Below are 12222 nucleotides of genomic sequence, written 5' to 3' on the forward strand. Positions count from 1 at the left end.
ATATATATATATATATATATATATATATATATATATATATATATATATATATATATATATGCACTTAAACTTTGAATAAGGCTTCATTTTTTTCCCAATCAATTTTGTGATCCAAGCAAGAGTCAACAAGTGTGAATCTACTACAACAACTGTAAAATGTATTTATCTATGATTTACAGTCATTAGCATCTACCCTTCGCCCCTCTCTGCTGTCTGCTTCAGACGAATTGCAGGCAGAGACAACGATGGCTTGACGAAAAAAATCATTGCGAATCCCTGAGCATGCTAATGGAGGAAGGCTGACACGTTAATCACTTACCTCATTAGCCTGTGTAACGGGATAATACAGGGCAAACTAGTCAAACGTGGCTACCTTTGTCACCACTATAACAGCGATTTTAGTACGCGTGATAAATCGTGAACTAGTTAGCATCCTCGTTCTAGCAAGCAGACATGCATTCTGGGAAGTGACATGTTGCAGGTAAAGGCTGGCTGCTAATTCGTGAAGTAATCCCTCTTTATCATCTTAAGGAGAAAAAATCACATTAAAGGGATTGCGTCACTTATACAAGATTTCCACCATGTCTGTTCGACAAAGGTGTCTGAGCCGTGTCATTTTCTATTATACTGCCTGCAGGGGGAATCTGTGACTCTTTCATTTGATATTTCATGCTAATTTCACATTTAGTACAAGAGAAATCTGTAGCTGAAATTAGCAACTCAATACAAGCTGCATCTTAACACATTTTGCCACTGCAGTCTTTCATAATTGTAAACAGAATTTGTTTATCTGCTCATTTCACATGTGCAATTCTTTAAAAGACCCGTAATTTATTTTTTTACACTAAATTATCCCCAGTTCTCAGAACATCTATTGAGTTTGCTTTCATGCTGCCAGCGTTTTGTGTAAAAATTACACTTGTGCACAGCAGAGACTAATGTAACTGCACTTAGTATGAGCACTTAATTATGAACTTTGGGGGAAAACATTTAGAGAGCCGCCAGATTCCTTCCTGAAAAGCTGCTCGGAAACACTCACACTTGTTTGGGGGTTTTGGAGAGCAGAGGAAGCGCTTCTAATAGGATTTGGGATCGATGTTTGTGTCAGGCAGGCTTGATGAGGTTAGAGGGGTTAAAACAAGAGAAAACAACTAAACATATGTTTCTGACATTCTGGAGACATATATTGCATGTATTTTCACATTATCACACTGACCATGAGTCTGTACTGTAAGGTATTATTTGTATAAAAATGCAGTTGTTACCATAAGATATTTATATCTGACCTAATACATACAAATTACTTTATTGGTATAACCTAATATAGCTGGGCTGATTATTTCTTGTTAAATGTGTTAAATATTTTAATAATAATAATAATAATAATAATAATAATAATAAAAACAGTTCATTTAGATGGTACTAGGTTACCAAACAAGCAACACAAGTACATGGCCATGATGTTTTAATAAATAAATAAATACTTAAATAAATAAATGTTATTAGCACTGACGTCATTTATTTTTTAATATAGATTACCAATGCAAATAAAATAACATAAAATCAAATCGAATCAAATCAAATAATATAAAATAAAAAATGGAAATAAAATAAAAAAGTTGTTGTCTTTTAGCATTGAGGTCATCCATTTAGTATACACAATAACCTCAAATAAAATTAAAATAAATAAATTAATAAATAAAAAATTATTAAATAAAAAATGTTAACATTTTTAATAAAAAAAAAAGTTAATTAACAAAATAAAATATATTATTGTACATTTTTGTGCAATTAAATGCTTATTTTGTATATTTTTGTCCAACAAAATGCGTTCTAGAATGATAAAGTCCTTACCCCTAATATCACCTGCCAGACTGGCAATAACAAGTAACTGCATTCCACAGATATGATAAAACCCCATTGCAGGAAGCAGGTTATTTCCAACCTCAGCCTTGAAACACCACAACACACAAAAGAAAACTACACACATCAAGCATATTTCAGTCTGGAACTATGCAGAGCCAACTGTCCTCATCACGAGTGTAGTTAATTCTTCACCCAACCCACACAAATCCATTAATCTGTTTTTACTGTCCCATCGCTTCTCTTCTCAACATCTACGCTCTGCCTGCCAGATCCTTCCCCAGGTTTTCCAGGGAAGCACCGCAGACCCCTGTCCCCAGGCAGAGTGATCCCTCCTGAACGGCCCCGAAGCAGACAGACGTGGGCAGCACACCATTCCTGAATCTCCTCCATCATTGGGTTTATACATAGACACAGCTCTGTATGTGCGCCTGCAAGCAAATAGGGCCTCTGTGGCAATCTGGCAAACAGACTTCGCCAGCATTTTCCGTCTACCCAGAATGCCTGCACTGTGCCCGTGTGGTCAAACAAGAACGAGTCTGTGTATGTGTCATCGGCGCACCTGGGACTAATCAATTCTGCTGCTACAGACAGATTCGCCCTTGTGTTACAAATCGCAAACACTAGGGACTCTCAAAAGTGCACATGGGTGGTAAAAGAGTGCCGTCACTGTTTGTGTCATAATTCACAGTGGTCAGTGTCTAGCGCGCTCGAGCAGATGGCATAAAACTACAGCAAGATTATCCGGCCTTACTGCCATCTGTGAACAAAACACGTACCTGTGATCAATGAAGAGAAGGCTGCGTGCGAAAGATGACGCAAACACAGCTGCAATTAACACTTCATTACCATGTTTACCATGCTTTGTAATTGGCCGAGACTCAGTGTGATTTATCTACACCTACATAAACGGAAGCATGATGTGAATATGGGTGACACAAATGTTGAGAAAGGAAATCTAATATAAATGTGTTGGTTTGTCACCCATGCCGCCTTCAAGCCATAAGATGAGCGCTCATAAGAAGAGAGCATACACTCTCAAAAATGCTGGGTTGTTTCAATCCAATGTTGGGTCAAATATGGACTAACCCAACTGTTGGGTTAAATTTTGGTTACATTTTTAAATTAACTTTTTAACCCAACAGTTGGGTTAGTCCATATTTGACCCAACATTGGGTTGAAACAACCCAGCATTTTTGAGAGTGTATGAATGGCAAAAATAACAACAGGAAACTTTTCTTAAAGACTTTCCAACATGGGGGCGTTGTGTGTATGGTCTACATATAGTTGATGGTAATGGTATTGGTCATATATGCTAACATGTATTCGTTTGTACACATGCTTAATAAATGGAATAAATGCCCACAAAAAGTTTGAGTATGGAAAAAACACACATATTTTGCTTTATTCTGTACCAGAAGCAGTAAAACGATGTCGGCTGTATGAAATAACCAGTCTAACCCATCCACTTTGTTCAGACCAAAATAACTATGCTTTGTAATTGGCCGAGACTCAGTGTGATTTATCTACACCTACATAAACGGAAGCCAAAAAAAGTCTGAAGTTCCCTGCTCTTTTGACTTATGTCAAAAAAAGGGCACATTGCAGCTTATTCTGGTTAAAAGCCACAAAGACAGAAAGAGACTGTCTGAAAAGACATGACACGATCAGCCACAGTTTGATTGGTTTTTAAACATAATAATAATAATAATAATAATAATAATAATAACAACAATAATAATAATTATTATTATTATTATTATTATCATTATTATTAGTTTAAAACTAAACACAATTGTATTATTATTATTATTAAGCAATGGTTTACATTCAATTATAATTAAAATTTTCTAAGGGATAAAAATCTATCTAAACTATAGGGAGCCCTTTTACATTAGGCCTACTATTAAGTTCAAATTAACAACAGAGCTCAAACTTAAATTCAATTACTATTTATTTAACTAAAATAATCAACACTCAAATTAAAAAAAATGTATGCAAACATGTAAATAAACTTCTAAATTATACAATTTCTATTTGTTGTTGAAATATAATAATTTACAGAGTCATAACTTGTTTCATAAAATATTTATTTAAACATATACATTAAATAATTAAGACATCACTAACAGGTAAAATAAATATAATGAAGTATAGGCCTAGTCTAACATTTCATATATACTAAGAGGTAAATGCAATGCTATGTGACATTTTGTTTACAAGCTGTTTTAATGACGTCTTTCCGTGGTTGAAACACTAATTGAGCGATTATGTGAGGGTTGAGATGTTCATTCATGTATATTTCGCGTTAAAACTAGTAATAAAGATGAAGGGATGATCGCGCTTCTTGAAAAATGTAACGATTTGTTCGGTACACTTGCATATCGAACCGAAAGACCTGTACCAAAAATGTTTGGTATGAATACGTGTACCGTTACACCCCTAATATATATATATAATTATATTATTATTACTATTATTATTATTATTATTATTTTAGAGACACGGATACCTAAAATATACAAATACAATTACAATTATTATTTATTATTATTTTCTTTAAAAATAATTAAATATGTTGTGTAAACAATGTAATCAAAACTCAAATTAATGTTTAAAAAATGTATAATTTATAAAAAATTAATACATTTTGTGTAGACATCTTAACTTCTGCCAAAACCATGTCAATCACTAATAAAAAAAAATATATATATATCTCAATATATTATATATAATTTATAACAAAATAAATAAATACATAAATGATATCTATAAATACATGAAATAAATACATTGCATAGACTATGTAATTATAACTTAGTTCAAATCCATGTAAATAATTCTGATTAAAATACAAAAAAATATATTTTTAATAGATAAACAAACTAATAAACAAACAAACAGTTATAAACAAATTTTGTGTAGACGTTATATTCGTAACGTCTGTCAAATCTACAGACTTTCTCAAGTGCTCACCATGTAAGCACGTCTTTGTTTCTAGGTGGACTGGTAGACCACATCTCCTGCAAGTTGTATAAATTCATTCAACCAATCCAACTGCAACTGCTGATTTCCTGCTACTGCTCATAATTCGGTGTTGAACACATATCAGACAGTCAGTCAACAGACGGTTGGTGGTCTGTAGGCATTCGGTCTGATGCTGAAACTCAAATTTCCCTGGAGGACTCGAAGGCAGGAGAAGATACTAATACTGATGCTATTAAAACCACCCAACACTGAACAGCAAAGTTCTCAGAAGAGAAAAGAATGTAAGACTCCGTCAAAGAAAAAAAAACAAAAAACACTATCTACACTAAAAGAAAAAAAAAAAACTGCAGTCCACTTATGGCGCTTTTCCACTGCATGGTACGGCACGGTACGGTTCACTTTTGGGGGGTTTTCCACTGGGTACAGTACCTGGTACCTGGTACTTTTTTTAGTACCACCTCGGTTGGGGTTCCAAGTGAACCGTACCGTTACCAAAACGTGACGTGCAAACTCTGCTGATCACGGATTGGCCGGAGAGAATCGTCACTACCTGCGTCACTGAACGTTAAAGCACATCATATTAAATCAATAGTCTGATCAAACACAATTATAAGGAGCAAATGTGTTTTTTATAAGGAGACTGAGCATAAAATAAACCACATTCAACACATGAAGAGAGAGAGAAAGAGAGGCTGTTACAGAAAAGTGTCATTAACCAAGTTAGCAGTAAATTAATGTCGGAGCACTAATGATTTGAGTGCTCTATTTAATTGAATCCTGGAATATTAATTGTACAGCGGTCTCACTCTAATCTGTTGGTCCTGGTAGATTTGAACCTGTGATTCACCTCTATATGTGAGCATATGGCAGCCACCGGTGGAATCTGCCGGTAAGCTGAGGTTTGCGACCTAACACATATGTGTGCGCCCATAACATCTGCTCTGATATGCCACCGTGAGATGCTTGTAATCGCTAAAAATGAACACAGACTGACATAAGCCACACATAAACATATAAATGTTCTTTCCATGTGTTTGTGATACATTACTAGTACTACCCTCTGTGTTACCTAGACACATAATGCCTTTTAAATCAAAAGGCTTGAATTTCACCTGTTGCGCGCTTGAGGGAAACCTAAGGAGAAAATAAATATATTTCTTTCAGGAGTCGTGATATGAGAAATCAAACTCTCTGTAACGAATCAGCTCATGACAGGAAATATGAATAATTAACCATAACTAGTTATAATTAACTATTCATATTTTAGATCCGCTGTAGATATTTAGCTGACCACTCAGGGTCAACTGTCTTGTCAATTCTAAGAACGTTTGTGTGTCAGATTGGTCGAGACGCTACATCTCCTTGATCTTCTGAAAATAAAAGAGTTCATTGTACTATGAAAACATACTGTAACTTAAGTTGCTTTCACACTGTGCACTAAGATTTGTTTGACATCGGAGTTTGGTTCGTTTGGATGATGTGAACACTGTTTTCCGAACTCTTATTCGAACCCACAAACTGTAATAGAGTTTGCATAAAACGATACTTGTGTGCGGTTTAGGTAAATGTAAGTACAGTTCACTTCTTATATAAATGTATATGAAATTTTCCTAAATTGTGGAAGTGGACCTTTATTGGAGTGCAACAGTTGGGTTCCAGAAGTCAAAATGCCATTCATTTTCTCTATAGGAAAAAATATTCCGATGATGAGAAAATGAGAAAGATATCTCACCTTTAAAGACAGACCTACCATGAGCTGTGAAGTTAATCAATGGTCTGTTTTTTGTTTGATGAAACCATCAGTTTGCATTATTTCACCTTATGTTTTAACTAATTGCATTTAACAGCGGACGTCCTGGTCAAAATCTACATTACCCATGATTCCCCTTCAGGAACCCGAGCTGCGTCGAGTCGCTTTGGTGAACGCCTTTGCGTGACCGCGTTCTGAAGCACGTGTCAAATCCGTCCAGAGAGAGGGAGAGAGAGAGCGAGAGAGCGAGAGAGCGAGAGAGCCAGACGCTTCATCTATCTTCCTCCGAGGAGGTGGATGTGACGAGTGTCGAGACAGAGGAGACTGTGGACTCGCCACCACAGTCCCTCGCGTATGAGGTGTGATTCGTGATTATGGGGTGTGTTTCGCGCCAAAATAAAATATCGTTTGGCCAGCCTAGAAACAGGACGCTCGTCCTAAAAATAATTAGACGAGCATGTTCTGAATCCAGATCACAGCCTTCACGATGGGGGCCTTCCGTTTTCCCGATCTCCATGCTGAGGTGCCAAGATCGTGGGAGAAACCGTACTCATCCCGTATTACAGCCCCACAGTCTCTAATTATTCAAAGAACATCATGGGGCTGAATGATAAGGTATAAGGGGCGATGCCAGTGGTGGAGCAGACGCTTTCGAGCTATCTCTCCCCATCCTCAGTATCGTCCCTGAAGGCCCCGAAGCTTCCCACCAGGCCCGTTAGTCTTACATCGAGTCTGGTTGGGAAAGCTTATACGGCGGTAGGTCAGGCTGGCGCATGTTTGCACACCATGGCGGTGTTACAAGCATACCAGGCTGACCTGCTCAGGGGTGGGGCCGCTGAGCGAGCAGCAGCCCAAGTCATAAAGCTCCTTATATCGCCAGTCTCAAAAACAGAGCGTTGCAACCCGCACCCCTCCACAGAAAGATCGGGGGTCGGGGCGATGCTCTCAGTTGGGGTCTTATAGACCGAAAACGGATCTGCGGACCGTTATTTGTCTAAGAGGACCTCAGCGAAATGGTCCTACCATTGTCAGGTCCCTGAGGGCAGCCCACCTGGCGAGGAAAGGATAACACCTCAGTATACGGTGCCCAATCCTCCTCAGTGCCCTCACGGAGGCTTATTGATACCCCTGCCACCCTCGGTGCTTCAGGGCTCAGTGAGCTCCGACGAGCGAAAATCCCAGCTGCCGCCCGGCAACGGTACGGCACGGGAGAGCTCGCCCCCTCAAGTGAGGGTGCTACAACAGTCAGGTCGGTTGTTCCTTCAGTGCCCTCATGGAGGTTCATTTATACCCCTGCCACCTCGGCACTTCAGGGCTCTATGTATGTAACCATGGTTCCCCGAGGGAACGAGACACTGCATCTCTTTGCCATACTCCCTGCATCCCTGCAGGCGCTACTTCATCGAAGCTGGTTTGCGCCCGGCCGGGCTTTTATGCTTTTATGCTTTCTGGTGCTTACGTCACCCTGCTCGTGACGTCTCGCTGCTCCATTGGACGGATTTGACACGTGCTTCAGAACGCGGTCACGCAAGGGCGTTCCCCAAAGCGACTCGACGCAGCGTCTCGTTCCCTCGGGGAACCATGGTTACATATACGTAACCTAGAGACGTTCTGTAAAGCAAAGTCCACCAATCAGAGAGTCCAAACATGTGTTGAGCTTGCCCTACTCCTATGAAGCACTGCAAATAACGTAATCAAATCGGTTTCCCCATGCACATAAATATGTGCATATTTTACCTTACTGTTTATATATGTATACTATCAACAACTTTAAATGGATAGTTGTATATCTCTCCATTTTTTTTTAATTGTCATTTGCAACGATTCATGGGATTGTAGTTCTTTACCTCATTAAAGCCATTAAGTACACAATATTGTATGTTTGTCAATTGCCAAGTTTTCAAAATACTTTTTTGCTTCAAATAAATGTTTTAATTCTGGGATTCACATTGTAGCTGATTGGGTTGGTTGATATGATGCTTTAATGAAGATTTTTCCCTATGGGAAAAATGAATGGATAAAATACCTCCGCAACCAATCCATCCACTTCTACATTCAGAAACCAAGAATAATTAGCAAAAAAAACAAACACCAAAAACAATGACTATTTAAGCAACTTGGCATGCACAGTCATAATGAGATAAGGATATAGATATGGACATTATTTTTAAACAAAATTGTTTTGTGCTTTGTGTTGAATCTGTAGAACCGTGCAATAACCCAATGTAAAGAAAGAGTGCCTCAGGAATATTTTTTAACAAGGTCTCTAATTTAGCAATTCAAATGAGCCTGTACACTATTTAAAACTGAAGAGGTCTGACAATTATAGCGTTCCTGCGTAATGAACCCTTATGTTTATATACTGAAATGGGACATATCACAGTCCCTTTCAGTTCCCTTGCTCCTCTGAAAATTTTGATGTACTAACACACAAAAATGCACCTTGCAAGTCCACCTTGAATCTTTCTCCACTGTAAAAATGGGTCATTCACAACGTGCTACGGTTATGATGTCAGAACTATCAGCACATTAACATATGACCGCACAAGTTCACGTATGAACTATTGTAAGCTTAACACTACATTTTTAACAGAGGTCATTTAAAGGCACCGCAAAAAAATTATAAAAAATTATTAAGGACTAAAAGTGAGTGGAAAACAGTCAAATGTACAGGGGAAAAAAGTTAATCAATCAATTTAACTTAATAATTTCATTCAACAAAAATAAGGGATTGGACATGAAAACAAATATACACAGATTAATTGTTCCCAACTATACCTGGAACATGCTTTATGAAAATAATCAGGAGGAAACTAATGAAAAAAGCTTTTCTATAGAGAATGTGAAGCTACGTCACGCCGCGCTGTATGCTGGGGCACCGCTGCCATTCAGGGAGGATCGTCCTCTGCTTTTAACAAGTAAAAAAAAAGAGGTTTCACATCATTTTGACTTTTCAAACTTGCAAGAAAGCTTTTACGATTAAGAATTGCCCATCTTGAGAAAAGTACAATTAAAATCACAAAGCGAACCAAATTAACCAAATTTAATCGGTTAACTTTCTAATTAAAACCTTATGGTTTCACCAACAAAATGTCTCTAAAAGTGTAAAAAAAAAAAAATCTACCGATTTATGTTCAAGCAAAGAGATTTTGTATGGGGTTCTCTGTAACAGAAGCCCATCCAAAGCTGTTTTTCTCTAGCAAAATCGAAAGTTTAACACAACAAAACCAGCCTAACATCAGTTGCAAAGAGCCAACAGCAGGGTCCAAGATGCTCTGGAGGTGAACTGTTTTCCTTTTGCATAAAACAGAGCCGAGGGAACGGAGGGAGGCGAAGAGTAATTGGAGCCTTGTGGAGGATATTTCAGACTGTTGGCTTCAAGGCCGCAGCAAATGATAAATGAATAAAAGAGGGTTTTGATAAGGGCTTTGGAAATAGATTTCCAAGGCTGAGATAAGGCTCATATTTGATATAATTATTTTAGGGCTGGTACAGTTTGCTCAGGTGACGCATTGCAGACATTAATTCAATTGGTTCTTCTTCTTTCCCTCCTTCCTCGGTTATGGCCATCAAAGTCTGAGCAAAACAAAGAACCACCAGGCCTGCAAGAATCCTTGGGCAACGGCAACGCTGCTTCAGCAAATTTATTTTATTTTATTTTTTGGGGCACCAATTTGCCTTCCGAAGATCAAACAAGGGTAGATCTATTCATAGTCACAGAGTGCAAGAAAAAAAAAATCACCTCTAAATGAAGCGTGTTCAGCCCAGTTTCTACCATAATTTTCAATACTACATGCACAATACCAAAAAAGTAATTCACTCACCCTTATGTCTTTTGAAAACCAAAATGACTTTTTATTCAGTGGAACACAAAATGAGGTGCTGGCCAGGATGTTCATGCTGCTCTTTTCCATTCAATGAAAATAAACAGTGACCGCAGTGTTCCTCACACAAAGCTATTGAATGACTTAAAGTAGTGAATGAGTCATACAGAATACTGTTACAGTGCTATTTTTGATCTTTTAACAACTAGACAGCATATGTTCCCCATTCACTTTTACTGAGAAACCATCGTGAACATTCTGTAAAATGTCTCCTTTTGGGTTCAACAGGAGGAAGTCAAGTCAAGCTGGTTTCTATCAGCATGAGGGTGAAATATGATGACTGAAAATTAACTTTTTCTTCCTTCAACATGTTAAATTTAACAAGCTACCTAATTTGATATAAACTACTAAAAGAGGTTTCACATCATTTTGACTTTTCAAACTTGCAAGAAAGCTTTTACGATTAAGAATTGCCCATCTTGAGAAAAGTACAATTAAAATCACAAAGCGAACCAAATTAACCAAATTTAATCGGTTAACTTTCTAATTAAAACCTTATGGTTTCACCAACAAAATGTCTCTAAAAGTGTAAAAAAAAAAAAAATCTACCGATTTATGTTCAAGCAAAGAGATTTTGTATGGGGTTCTCTGTAACAGAAGCCCATCCAAAGCTGTTTTTCTCTAGCAAAATCGAAAGTTTAACACAACAAAACCAGCCTAACATCAGTTGCAAAGAGCCAACAGCAGGGTCCAAGATGCTCTGGAGGTGAACTGTTTTCCTTTTGCATAAAACAGAGCCGAGGGAACGGAGGGAGGCGAAGAGTAATTGGAGCCTTGTGGAGGATATTTCAGACTGTTGGCTTCAAGGCCGCAGCAAATGATAAATGAATAAAAGAGGGTTTTGATAAGGGCTTTGGAAATAGATTTCCAAGGCTGAGATAAGGCTCATATTTGATATAATTATTTTAGGGCTGGTACAGTTTGCTCAGGTGACGCATTGCAGACATTAATTCAATTGGTTCTTCTTCTTTCCCTCCTTCCTCGGTTATGGCCATCAAAGTCTGAGCAAAACAAAGAACCACCAGGCCTGCAAGAATCCTTGGGCAACGGCAACGCTGCTTCAGCAAATTTATTTTATTTTATTTTTTGGGGCACCAATTTGCCTTCCGAAGATCAAACAAGGGTAGATCTATTCATAGTCACAGAGTGCAAGAAAAAAAAAATCACCTCTAAATGAAGCGTGTTCAGCCCAGTTTCTACCATAATTTTCAATACTACATGCACAATACCAAAAAAGTAATTCACTCACCCTTATGTCTTTTGAAAACCAAAATGACTTTTTATTCAGTGGAACACAAAATGAGGTGCTGGCCAGGATGTTCATGCTGCTCTTTTCCATTCAATGAAAATAAACAGTGACCGCAGTGTTCCTCACACAAAGCTATTGAATGACTTAAAGTAGTGAATGAGTCATACAGAATACTGTTACAGTGCTATTTTTGATCTTTTAACAACTAGACAGCATATGTTCCCCATTCACTTTTACTGAGAAACCATCGTGAACATTCTGTAAAATGTCTCCTTTTGGGTTCAACAGGAGGAAGTCAAGTCAAGCTGGTTTCTATCAGCATGAGGGTGAAATATGATGACTGAAAATTAACTTTTTCTTCCTTCAACATGTTAAATTTAACAAGCTACCTAATTTGATATAAACTACTTAGAAATCTCACTGAACATAATTAAAGGCATAATTGAAGAATGAGGATAACGCCGTTTCATTAAAAGTCTGATGTGGAA

At 37.7% G+C, this 12222-nt stretch overlaps 1 protein-coding gene across 3 annotated transcripts in view; it reads right to left on the bottom strand.

Moving 5' to 3' along the window:
• LOC107582195 (cadherin-18-like) overlaps window positions 1-12222 on the bottom strand; it is a 298071-nt gene that overhangs the window by 150374 nt on the left and 135475 nt on the right. Inside the window, exon 1 of one of the 3 annotated variants that reach the window (XM_016267947.1) lies at window positions 1855-1949. The exons of 1 other annotated variant lie outside the window; for it this stretch is intronic. The gene's annotated coding sequence lies outside the window, so the exon portion shown is untranslated. Of the gene's footprint in view, window positions 1-319; window positions 455-1854; window positions 1950-12222 lie in introns of those variants that run through there. One more of the 3 variants, XM_016267945.1, reaches the window with a different exon arrangement.

Source organism: Sinocyclocheilus grahami, unplaced genomic scaffold, assembly GCF_001515645.1.
Source record: "Sinocyclocheilus grahami isolate Dianchi unplaced genomic scaffold, SAMN03320097.WGS_v1.1 scaffold41.1, whole genome shotgun sequence".
NCBI lineage: Eukaryota > Metazoa > Chordata > Actinopteri > Cypriniformes > Cyprinidae > Sinocyclocheilus > Sinocyclocheilus grahami.